This window comes from Rhipicephalus microplus, chromosome X, assembly GCF_043290135.1.
Source record: "Rhipicephalus microplus isolate Deutch F79 chromosome X, USDA_Rmic, whole genome shotgun sequence".
NCBI lineage: Eukaryota > Metazoa > Arthropoda > Arachnida > Ixodida > Ixodidae > Rhipicephalus > Rhipicephalus microplus.
The window spans coordinates 337,042,447-337,054,801 of NC_134710.1; the positions used below are offsets into that span (position 1 = coordinate 337,042,447).

Below are 12,355 nucleotides of genomic sequence, written 5' to 3' on the forward strand. Positions count from 1 at the left end.
AAAGCAAGCAAAAAATAAGAAAATTTAGAACATTTTATCAGGATGGCCAAGGATCAATGCATCAGTTTACCTTCACTTATCTTTTCCGAAAGAGAGTATTCTTTTCTCGGTTAGGATTATTTTGTCATGGTCACACATGTCTTGTTGCAGATGAGCCCTGTTCTTGTGCTCAGTATAAAAACTCTCGTAGCACCTTCAATAAAATTCAGTTGACAGCCCTCTTTCCAGTCCTTTTTGTGATAAGATTTTTATTATAAAAAGAATTTTATTTTCTTACAATTCAGGTATAATGATGAGTTTTCATTGTATTACAACATGGAGCAAATTGCATCCCAATACGGACAAAAATCACGAGTTTGTGAAATTTGTGATATTTTCTAGTATACTTCAGCAGCTTGAGATGTCTAAAGATATTTTTTCCTCAAAATATACTTTCTGTGGAGTAAGTAATCACTGCTCAGATATTCATACAAAGGGAAATATTGCAATAAAAATGCAAACTTAACACATTTGGCCTTGATTTTCGGAAGCGAATGTGGCAAAAAATTGCACTAATATTATTGAGCTTCAAATATCTTACACAAGCACATTTACTTACTATGTAGACCGATTTTGCTTTAGAAAAAATAAGCGGTAGTTTTAAAAGAAATTTTCCACAAACAGCACCCAGGCGGCATTATGCCAGGAAGATCAAAAGTCAGCCACATGAACAAAACTTTTTTTCTCGCTGAAATATTTTAGCAATTCACTGTTTTCAACGCAGTAAGTCAGCACATTTTTTTTTCAAATACGATTCAGATGGTCGCCAAAGTGGCTGAGACATTTGGCATGGAATGGTCCAGCTATATTTAAGCAAAATAACTTACACAAATAAGAATATTTGTTCATCTACCATGACCACACTAGAAAACGTTGTTCAGGCATTGTGACACAAAAATTTTCAGCGTCATACTGCCTGAACAACTTCTTTTATTAACTTCAAGCTCACGCCGAGAAAAAGCCGCTCTATCACGGTGGTTCTTAAAGGCCTTGCGGCTGTAGACAATGTCAAAAATAAAAAAAAATCAACTTATCTGTACTTTCACTCCTTTTTCGTCTTTACTGACACGGAAGATTTTTCGGTAATCCACGTGGAGGTTCAGTAAGTAGGCTTGCTCTAGGCTGGGGCCGGGGTAGACTACGCAGGGCGTCAGCGGGACCATCTCGCCCTGTAATAAGAGCAAATATGATTTCTCATAAAATGATGTTCGTGCTGTTTCGACAATACCATATATGAAGAATGTGTAGTGTGTATCCTTTGAAATTGACATTACACTGAACTCGAAGCATACAACCCATACATTCCAATAATTTCGTATGATAAAGATAAGATAGTTTTCCAGCATACAGCGAATTCCCGAATTGAGGTGAAGTGTAAGACTACAGCTCGAAAATGGCACTTACCAAAGCCTGAACTCACCTAAGAATCAAATTCCTTATAGGGTAATGAGCTAGTGTGAAAAAGAATTTTTTAAGTACAACGTTCAGAACATGTAGCACTCATCAAAACGCACAAGAAACTTACCTCTTCATGTACAAACAGTGAAGGCATCTCTGCTTTCTCTTTAACATGAGAACAAATGATCTTGGGCGTGGCACTAGCGAAGACGTGTGAGAAAAAAGTAAAAGATTTACTGACTTTAATCACGCCTCTAACAATTGGAGGAATTGTGGCAATTCAGCAATCAGTGTAATTCTGACTGTTTCTATAAGGACATCAAAAATGAACAATTTTCTCGTTCTCTATACCCTCACAAGAAGCTCCGTCCATGGAATCTAATCCAAATTTGACGCTGTGCTTCCTATTTGCTTGCTTTCTAGACGTTTGGCTGCGAACATGTATTTTGTGCACCTAATCTAGCACAGAAATTCGTCATCTATAAATGAATCATCTCCATTCATTGTAATTTATTAAAATATGTGATAGCTAGCCCAGTTTTCAAAAAGTTGCGGGCCTGTAATAGGCACTGCCTAGCACGTATGAAAGTATTTCTTTTTTAAAAAATTTTTTCAATGTTGCTTTCAGAAAAGCGTCTGGCATATTTCGACAACGAAGCCCATCCTCTGATAGCAATCAGAAACACGCTATTAGCGATTATTGACCATGGGATTTAAAAACGAAACCCGTGCCTAAATACTCAGTTAAACACAATCAAGCAAGTAGGAGCGCTCGAACGACACCTACGCGCACGGACACCGCCTATGTTGTATCAGCCATAGATTATGCCAGAGCTACCGCACATAGCTCCCACCGTCACGTATATTCTCTCGATTCTGTTATAACGCTGAACGTTAGCGCAGATGAAAGCAAAGCACGAAAACAGCAAACGGAAACGAGCGAAAACAACGCACGGCGATGGCCACAATAACGCGCCTTTGGAAGTCTACTAGATCTTTCCCTCTTGCTGGCGACACGTGTCCTAAATATTGTAAAAGACCGACGCGCACGTGCTAGGAGCATCGCAGCATATCAGTACCTCAAACTATACAGTCTTTAAGGGAAAAAAAGGTGATTTCGCACAGTGCGCCTCTGTACATAAATTTTTCTTTTTCTTTCTTTTTTGTATGCTTACACCTGCAGACTCACGTTGCACAATTGAGTAATAATAGAAATGTTATTAAGATGTAGCCTAAAGCGCATCTTGAAACAATATCAAACACTTTGAGCAGTGTAGAGACAATTAAGCGATCAGCAACTTATCGCGCCCTTGTTAAGTGATCACATCACTCACTGTATGAGTGATGCAGGCACTTACTCAACATTGCGCACAGCAGTGTGAACTCGTTAAGTGACACGTTTCATCGGGCATCTGCAACAGGCCCGCGAACGCATGCTGTCGTAAAAGGTAGGCAGCCTACTTCGGCAGAGCTGCTGCAGGCACCCAGCTAGCGCTGTATGCTTACTACCTACGAAAACGGTTCACTCACCGTTACCAGGCCCATGTTGTCTGTGTCCCCGCTCCATGAATATTCCTTAATCCGAGCGTTACTTCGAACACGGTGTCATGCGTGACTACCATTGAAGATGCGCCTGTTCGCTAGAACTCACACAGCGACCAAGACCCCAGACCAACGCAACGCATTTGAAAGACGGATGAGACAGAGAGAGCAACGTTGAGAGAGAGAAGGAGGAGGCACTGCCGGTGGCGCCGCAGCTGTCGACGCAGGTGTTCGGTGACGCAACTATTCGCTTATCTACACCACCGTTGGTGGGGCAAGGCTGGCCCGGGTGAGCGGGGTGAGCGGGAAACCCGCCGAGTAGGCGCCGAAAGGCAAACGCTACGGCGCATAGGGCGGGCGGCGGTTCGACACGGAAGGCAATTGAATTGCGCTTCAAGAATGACTCCTTGTAAATGGCAACTCTCCTTCCAACCAGCCGCACAGGGGCGCAGGTTATTTACCAGCCTCGGGTTCTTTGAGTATATTCACGAAATGCGACTGCGATGGGCGAAAAATTGTAAAGCAAAACTTGCGGAAAACAAAGTGCACCCTGTAATGGCAAGAAACAATAATTATTTTGGCCCCCGGTGGCATTAGCGGGAGAGAATCTCTACCCCTTTTTTCAGAGAAATTTCTTTTCGCATTGTCCGTGTCTGGCAATTCCGCATATGATTCCGCAAACACTGAATGCGTACTCGACACTTGAACAAATTATTCCACAGTCGCGGATGTTTATAAGGCTTGTCACGCACCACGAAACGTGTCGACGTTGCTATAATAAACTTCTTGCTGACCACATGACCAGCACATAAATACATATGGTTGCCCAATGAGCTAGCTAAGCACCTGTAGCAAAGGCAGAGCACGTTCTTGTTAAGTGTTGTTAATATAAACGATGGTTGTGCATAAGTGCAGTGAATTGGTCATAACCGACATTTTCAAGCGTAGAAGCACCTCAGCGTACCTAATCAGCTACCACAGCAAGTTCATAATCAATGATGAGGTACGAGATTGTGCAGATGTATTCAGTGTACTGAATAGTCCGTGTACAGTGCGTTGACCACCGCCATTCCTCAAGCTACCTCCCATATAGACTCCCAGTCTGAACAGGTGTGGGACCTTAAACACTAAGAAGCAGTGCCCCCCCGCACACTCACACACACACGAAATTCGAGGGCGCACGGGCTCATACACACGCATACTTATTCACAGGCGCACACACATACACGTATACACAAATACGGCCACACACACACGCGACCATAAACGCACGCATGCATGGGCGTACACATGTGCACAAGCACGCTTAACACAAACACGGACTCGCACATACACGCGCACGCACACATGCACGGGTGTACACACAATAGCGCTTACACACGAACACATGCGCAGGCTCATGCACACACACCCACACTCGGTCGAACATTATGTTCCTGTATATAATCCATAGCAAACATGTAGCTTATAACCAACGCTAAGGAAAGCTTTCGTAACATGAATTGCAGTTAATTGCCATTGTAGATGAAACGCGATTCGCTTCTGCTGGCATTCTGCTGTATTCGGAGAGCACCTTCACACATTCTAAGTCAATTAGGCCGTCATTTAACGCAAGGTGCACATATTCGTGCAGTAGCTACGCTGCTCGGCCGCCAATCCGAAGGTCGCGGTTTCGATGCCGGCCGTGGCAGTCGAATAACGCCGGAGGCGAAAAGGTAGAAGCCTGTGCACAGTGAGATATCAGCGCTCAATAAAGAACACCAAACGATCAAAGTCTCTGGAGCTTTCCACTATGACGACCCTCATAATCATATCGAGGTTTTTGAGACGTAAAATCCCAAATATTATAATTATGTGTTCTTCTTTTGCTGCATAATCCATTTGATGAATCGTTAACTACACCCTTCTCAGGCACAAAAGCACCCTTAGAGTCTATTTTAGGGTGCTATCGAGGCAAGCACCCAAACAAAGGGATGCTTTCTTTTTAATTCGACCATTTATGAGTCTTAAAGGGTGTTGCGAAGGGTGCTTTCCTGTAAAAGCGCTTTTTACACCTTTTAGATGTAAAAGTTTTTACTGTGTTCCGTCGAGGTGGACAAGACAAATTTCATGGTTCTAGCTTTCCTATAACAACAATATGAAGTTTGAGAACTCTCATCTGAAGACTGAGAAACAGCAATTTTCATATTTCACCCTTTCAAAAAATAGACTCTCTTAAGGTAGCATTTGGCACCCTACTGCACTCAGGGAACACTCAGCTTTTCATCAAGACAAAAATTACGGAACTTGGGTTTGCCTAAGCTGAGCAAAGCTTCCTAAAAGATTCTAGGGTTATGGAAAAAAGAAACGGGGTAACACCACCTATTGCTCATGAAATACTATGGGGTGATATGGCTCAAACAATGATCTAGAATTTCATTCATTTAGTTTATTTTATCCTCACAGCACCTAAAGGCGTTACCATTGCTGCAAAATTCATGGATTCTGAATCAGGGATATTTCAGCAACAAGAAGAAATGGGTCACACCGATTTATTTTTCCCCTCCTTTTCTTTTCATTTGCACCGAGAAAAAAAAAACATGGCGACAAAAAATGGAGGCGTGGTGTAAACATTGACGTTGTGGTCTTATAATGGCTTGATGCGGCCAACCACACGAGTGTAGGGTTTTCAAACCACAACAAAAACTGTAAGTCTCAAAGGCAAAGTGCAAACATTCGTACCTCCCGAAATTTCGCATCACCAAAAAAAAAAAAACAAGCAAAATATAATTCAATCAAAAGTACTCACGTATGTCTCCCTAAAACACACGTAAACAGAAGGGACGACGCAGCCAGCTGCCAGGAAACCACGGGCCGAAGCTTCACTTGAGGACAACTGAAAACTGAACGCAAGAGTATAGCGAAGTACATAGGTCGACAGAAATTTTACTAGATTCTTTGGACAGGAACACCAAAACACTTTTAGCCTTTATTACGTCTTTATTGCCTTTAATTTACCGCTGCGTTAGCTGGATGCCCTCAGCGAGTAGTCGCTATTGATGATTGTGAACCTGACTTTGGTACCGCACGGAGCGGTTGCGAAAAACAATAGTTAATCTTCGTTTTCAATCTACGTGCGCTGGCTGTACACGTACCTTCAAAACCAAGTCTCTTTTTTTTCTATCTATAGCCGCATCTGCCACAGTTTTGTCCACAGCGTTTGTGGAAAGCAATGTCCCCTTGACTGGTCGAGCATTGGGCGCGGATGCACTTTCGAAGTTCTGCCAACTACGTCGTTGCCACACATGGTCGTATCAAGAGCCACAGTGGTTTCGTTCACAGCGGTTGTGGCAAACAACAACCACGGTTCTGACAGTGCGTGCGCTCGCCGCGTCATCTTTTCGAAGCTTCAAGCACGCTGCTCTTAACCTTCTTTCAACGACTTCAGTACTAAAGTTCATACGACCCGCCACGATGATGGAAAGTGCTCGGTTAGTCCGAACTTCGGCCTAATAAGCATAGTGAAATTTGGCTGGGAAAGTTCACAAATTCGCATCTGCTGGTTCTATTGCAAGTTTAAGATGAACGCTTCTTGACTTCGTTTACAATGAAATGTGACGGGTTCACAGAAAGTCTGGATCCAATTGGGCTGCATTTTCGTCAATGCGGCCAAATAACACACAGAAATTTTGACTTGCGGGAGCTTTTCCTAACTGTACTAACGTAAGAACTCATCGAAATTTTGTGGTCTCTCAAAAAATCTGGTACGCGTTACAGAGGGGGGTGGGTTATGCAAAAACAAATGCAAACAATACAATATATAAATACAATTAATAAATGAAAATACATGTTTAAACAAACTACGCTATTAACGGCTGAAGACTAGGCTTGTGCGAATATTCGAGTGCTTTGAATATTTGAACAAATAGTAGAGTATTTGAATTCACTTCAATTCGAATTTAAATGATCGAATATTACGAAGTATTCAGTATGAACGAAGAGATCTATTTTAGTCCCCATGTAACTGCTTGTAAGGGTGGTTTCACTGCAGTATAGTGTCAAACTGTGAAAGCACCTCTCCAAAAGAAATCTACCGCGAAGCTCCACTTCAAATTTGAAGGGCCCCTGCAACAATGAATAATCATGGCCAGGAAACGCTGCCGATCGGTAGTCGAGACTACCGAGAACATGTGAGCCTAATATTATAGGACAGCACGCGACCTAAAATCCACAATAAATTCTCAGTCTGATAAAAACTGCTCTCTTCTCTCGGCAAATGACGCCACTATGTCAAAAATTGTTCGTCACAACCGTTGCACCAGCCATTGGCTGATTAGAGCATGGGGCGCTTGGTCGATATTGGGGCCGCCGCGGGAGGCCGCGACTTGTCCACGAGTTCATGCGCGATCGCACTGAAACCAACGTACATTTTCAAAAAAAAAAAAGAAGAATATTGAAGGTCACGCCGCGCACGTGACGTATTTTCTTATTCAATGCAATTTTTCCTGGCTTTGCTTCAAGCGCTTTCGTCGAGACAAGCAGAGAGAATGCAATTGTAGCATGTGACAAATCGCAAAACTCCACTCATACTGGTCAGATTCTAAAAGTTTTTGCAGCAGTTAATTCATGAGGCAATAGGCTTCTTTAGTGAATCCATTCCATGGTTACTTAAAAAGCTGTTGAAAAGCCCTTCAAATGAACATATGATCCTCAAATTGATTGATCTTTTTTTAAGCTTAAAAGCTTGCTTTGCTGACTTTTACATTCGAACTGTAATGAATCTAGTGCTACATATTTTACAGGTTATGACTTGCATCCTACTGAAAGTCAAATCTCACTACTTCTCGAAGTTGTTCGGACTGCTTTTGATCGAGAAAAAAAAAGAAAGCACTTGCATAGAGGCCTTCTTTCAATTTAAAAAAAAGATATTTTGCAGGTTAGTTAGGTCATGATAAATATGCCCACTTTCATTTATACATCACATGGTCTATTCGAATTATATTAAAAATTATTCGACAAAAATCACTATTCGTTTCGAACCTAACATTTACTATTTGCACAAGCCTACTGAAGACAAAGTCGGTTAGTGGAGCCTTGCATGATGAAGCGTCCCAATGCAGGCAAAGGAGGGAGAAAGGCGGTACCACTCAGTGCTTGTTTTTGGTAAAAAGGAGTGAGGAAAACATTATTGCGGCAAAAAGGAACGAAAACTTTATACTTACGATCAAGATGCGATGATATATATGAAGGTGCTGAGGTGAGTTTTTGTGTAAGTGAATTATTATGGTATACGATCGTTTGAAAAGGACAAAAACGAGAATTTTTTTTCCCGAAGCTTTAGATCCGCAAGTCCAGGATGCATGAAAACCGGTAAGGTTACACATAAATATTGGCATAATCCAAGCATAACATTCCCCCCTTCCACACCCGAAATCAATCCTCTCTTAGCAATTTTTGGCCTCAAAAAGCAGCCCACAACTGGTAAAACTGAAACACTTTGGCAGCATATCGTGAAGTGTTAAAATGCACTAACTTGAAAAGTACACATTAGGATGAGAAATGTACACGTTGTGGAGCAGGACATGGGGGACCTCCACAAGAGGCCTTAGAGTTATGCTCAATAAAGCACTCGTACCTGCTGTGTGACAACTTTGAGTGTGGGAAGGCAGGCTAGTGGGGGCAATGGGCCTCGCTCTCCCATGTAGCCTACGCATTGAGGCGCTGAGAAGAGCAGGGGACTTGACTCCAAGTGTTCACAGGCACATACCTGCAAAGCGAGCGCAGGCAACCAGCGCAATGTCAGCACTTTTCCTATGGTTGCGTAAAGTGCAATGCTGAAGTAGAAAAAAAAATGCCCTGTAGTAAAGCAAAAGTTGGATAAAATCGTGATATCAGTGAGGTGACAAGTTCTATCACTCGTAACACACATTGTTGGAACCTGGAATTAAATGCGAAAAAAAGCTGGTTCACACACTGTTCAGATTCTTAACCATTAGCTGATAAGCTGTTAGCTATGTTCCTGTCTCTTTCAAGGCAGCAACTTGTAAAAACTGCTGCTTGGGCGAGTTGATTCATGATTAAGATAGACTTACTAGCACCAAAAAGTGCCGATTTAATGCGTGCCATGCAAAAAGGCCTTGCGTCTGAAGTAATAATCAATTGTGAGTTCAGTGCTGTGTGTGTCTGTTTCTCCTTAGATGTTTTGTTGTTTTATGCCGGTAAATCTATCTTAGGTAACTTGATGCTGCTTTGGGAAACACAACAATGTCAGACAAAGCCTGTCGCTGCCTTGGGGAAGCCAAAAAACAACAGGCCTGCGCGCTAGGCATAGCAACTGTTAAGGAATTTGGATGGAGCACTTACTATTCTTGGTTTTCCAAATAGTTAGCAAAAGTCCTAAAGAAATAAGACTGGTACAAAGTAAACTGCTATGAAAATGACGGGGTCAGTGGTCAATCAAAGAATGAAGACGAGATAGCCTCTTCTTCAAGGCAGCCTTGAAGAAGATAAGTCTGCTGGTCAAAACGTTGGCTTCTGCGGTGACACCCCACTTTCATGAATCCCCCCCCCCTCCCCAATATGCCATCGAGGTGCATACGAGTCTCCATGCTACTCACACGGTTAGGAAATAACCATGGCTTTGCACGAACAGACCAGATGACAAAGTACAACCGACTGGTTCGGTGGGTGAACCGGCTTTTTTTGGGGGGGGGGGAGGGGCGTGAGGACGAGGTGAGTGGCTTAAAGGGGTACTGACACAAACTTTGACTTCCCGTTTTTCTGCTGCAATATGTTGCTGGATGCCTGTTAGTCATAACACAACACATCATTTGCTGCAGTATGCGACAAAACTAATTACAGGCCCCTCATTATCGACCAGTTTAAGTTGCGGTTTGAGAGAGCTCCAAAAACGAGGAGCCGCCAGGTGCAACTATCGCCACCTAGTGTGTGCAGCTATTGCCCACGTCACTACACAGAACTGTGACACACTTCCGCACAATTTCCATCAAGATTTAATTTCAAATAGGAAACGAGACTGCAGTGTCGCCAAACACAAAACATTCGAAGCGTGCGCCACGGTCACGAACTTGCGACCAGCCACTGAGAACTATAGACTGTGGGAACAAATGCGGCAAAAGAAAATGACAACTGTGACGTCCTCATAACTTGTTTTAGTGACTTATGCGTGGCGACGTGAGGAAGTAAAAGGTTTACAAAGGGTCCCCTTCGAAGGTATCAATTGCACGATGGAGTTGAGCGCTCCCACAAATTCCAAAATTCTTTTAAAATACCTTCCAAGCCATATTCGCTGTTGATATTTTGAAAATAGCATACGAATTTTCACACCAATCGACCCCAACGAATATCTCAGCCACGAAAGTTTGTGCCAGTACCCCTTTAGCAACTCTCCCCCAACAATTAGCACTTTTAAGTTTGCTGTTCACAGGAGTCCTTAGACAGGATACAGGAAGGACATTCGGGGATCATCAAGTGCTGAAGACTAATGCGACTACATTAACTTACAGTTTACTTTACAGTTTAGACTTACCAAAGCCACCGCTAGGCTCGTTAGGTATTCTGTAAACAGTGAGAAATCCCTGTGGCAGCGCCACTCAATGCTGGTCAACGTGCGATTTGTGCACAAACGGTGGCCTGGGAGCATAGGCCAGCAAAACTTGTGGAGCTCACACAGACTCACAAACGAAACATATTTTGCGTTTAGCACTCGCACGGACTCAAAGTCATCTAAAATTTTCTGAGCCGCAATCACTCCGATTAACATTCACGAAAATTTTCTTCAACCGGACTCACTCAGACTCAAACTCCCGAAAACATTACTCATTCGGACACACTCAGACTCACGCCTCAATCTGAGTCAAAGTGAGCCAGAGTGAGTCGACTCATAAATCCGTTGGCCTAGAATCATCTTTTTCGACCATTAGTATGTCCATGTTCTATAGTACCAATATCTCTGGTAATCTGTGCTCTCTTTGGCGCCTTTTGATATATCACCTTCAAATACAAGTTGTGAGTGCTTTTAAACCAATAAAGTCATTTTTCTTGAAAAATTTAACAACAGAACATATGTGTTAGGTGCAAAACGATGATGATTCGGGAGACACGAGTGAAAAGACTGGCAGAGAAACAATGTTACTTTAACAAAACGACGTTTATTTAGGGCAAAGTAAAGAAAACTGCTGGAGAGACAAGAATACGGCGTCTCTCCAGTTGCACAGCCATCCCTATTCTGCCTGCTCTCAACACCAACGCACAGTCACACACCCGAGTTCACCACAGGGGGCTCACTTTGGTGTCACATTACAGCTCCAGCCTCCGGCCGTCTCCGCTCGCGCAGTGGGCATTGCCTGGCGCCATCTTTCGAGTTCTGTTTCGTGCAACAAGGGCGCCTAAACTCGGCCGTTCTGCAATTACCGACCATGACGGTCAGAATATTCTGTTTGACCTATCAGAGTCTATCTCATCCTGGCCCCACAGCTTAATACTGTCCAGTGGAGCGATGCTGCTGCATGCATTCCTCTCATGCCATGTACTGAGCAGCCTCTCGATGCGATATCGCCCATCGGTTAGTTTTGCTGTTATGCTATATGGTCCTCTATTTCTACCTGATTCGCCATAATCTGTAGGCTCTCGCCTGGCCAATACGACATACCCTGGTTCGTAAGTCGTCGCACGTTTCTTGCTGTATCTTGCCTGCTGTTTCATACGGTCTTGACGAATGCTCGCTATCCTCAAAGGAAACACGACATGGGCGAAACCTTACGCGATCTCCGGTTGTTACTTTGATAGTCCTCTCCGCTGAATTGGTGCGGCCAATCTATAAGACATCCGCAAAGCAGTCGCGACACTCTTCGATGAGTCGGTCGAGTTTCTCATGGTGCTCCGGGCTGAAGCTTGGGCCCGTTTTGACATACGTGGTCGCGGTTAAACATGGTTGCGTGGCACTGCAGCTTGATTTCACGTCCTGCATCGCCCCTTCATTGAGATAGCAAACTTCCGACTGCACAGCCCGCTAGATGGCTTGTATATTCGGTGCCTCGTACGAAACGTTCATTGCAGGAATGCAGGTCTCGTTTCCCGCATCTGCGTTCACGACGCAACACGGTAAGCAATGGTCCTGCCCCTCTTGGTCCCTGGGCTGGTCGTTCACGAAAACATCAGCGTTGGGTTCGCTGCCCGTAACGTAGGACTTGACAAATCCAACGTAGTTTGGCGGAACAACTGTCAACTCTTTGGCCCAAAGGAAGGCCAGGCGCCTCGGAAGATCTGGAATATTGATGGACTCCAGTGTGTCATCACTTTCGTCCAGATTCTTCTTTTCTTCAAAGATACGCACGGTGTTTCGTCGCCTTACGACCATAACATGACGTTGCTCGGT

The 12,355-nt window shown here is 43.6% G+C and overlaps 1 long non-coding RNA gene across 1 annotated transcript; it reads right to left on the bottom strand.

The window, feature by feature from the left end:
• Window positions 1-766: 766 nt before the first annotated feature.
• On the bottom strand, window positions 767-8,727 carry LOC142777256 (uncharacterized). The gene is made up of 3 exons (XR_012887992.1): window positions 8,594-8,727; window positions 5,768-5,861; window positions 767-1,208 (listed from the first exon to the last, which is right to left on the bottom strand). It is a non-coding gene; the product is annotated as an uncharacterized LOC142777256 (long non-coding RNA).
• Between the last annotated feature and the right edge of the window lie 3,628 nt (window positions 8,728-12,355).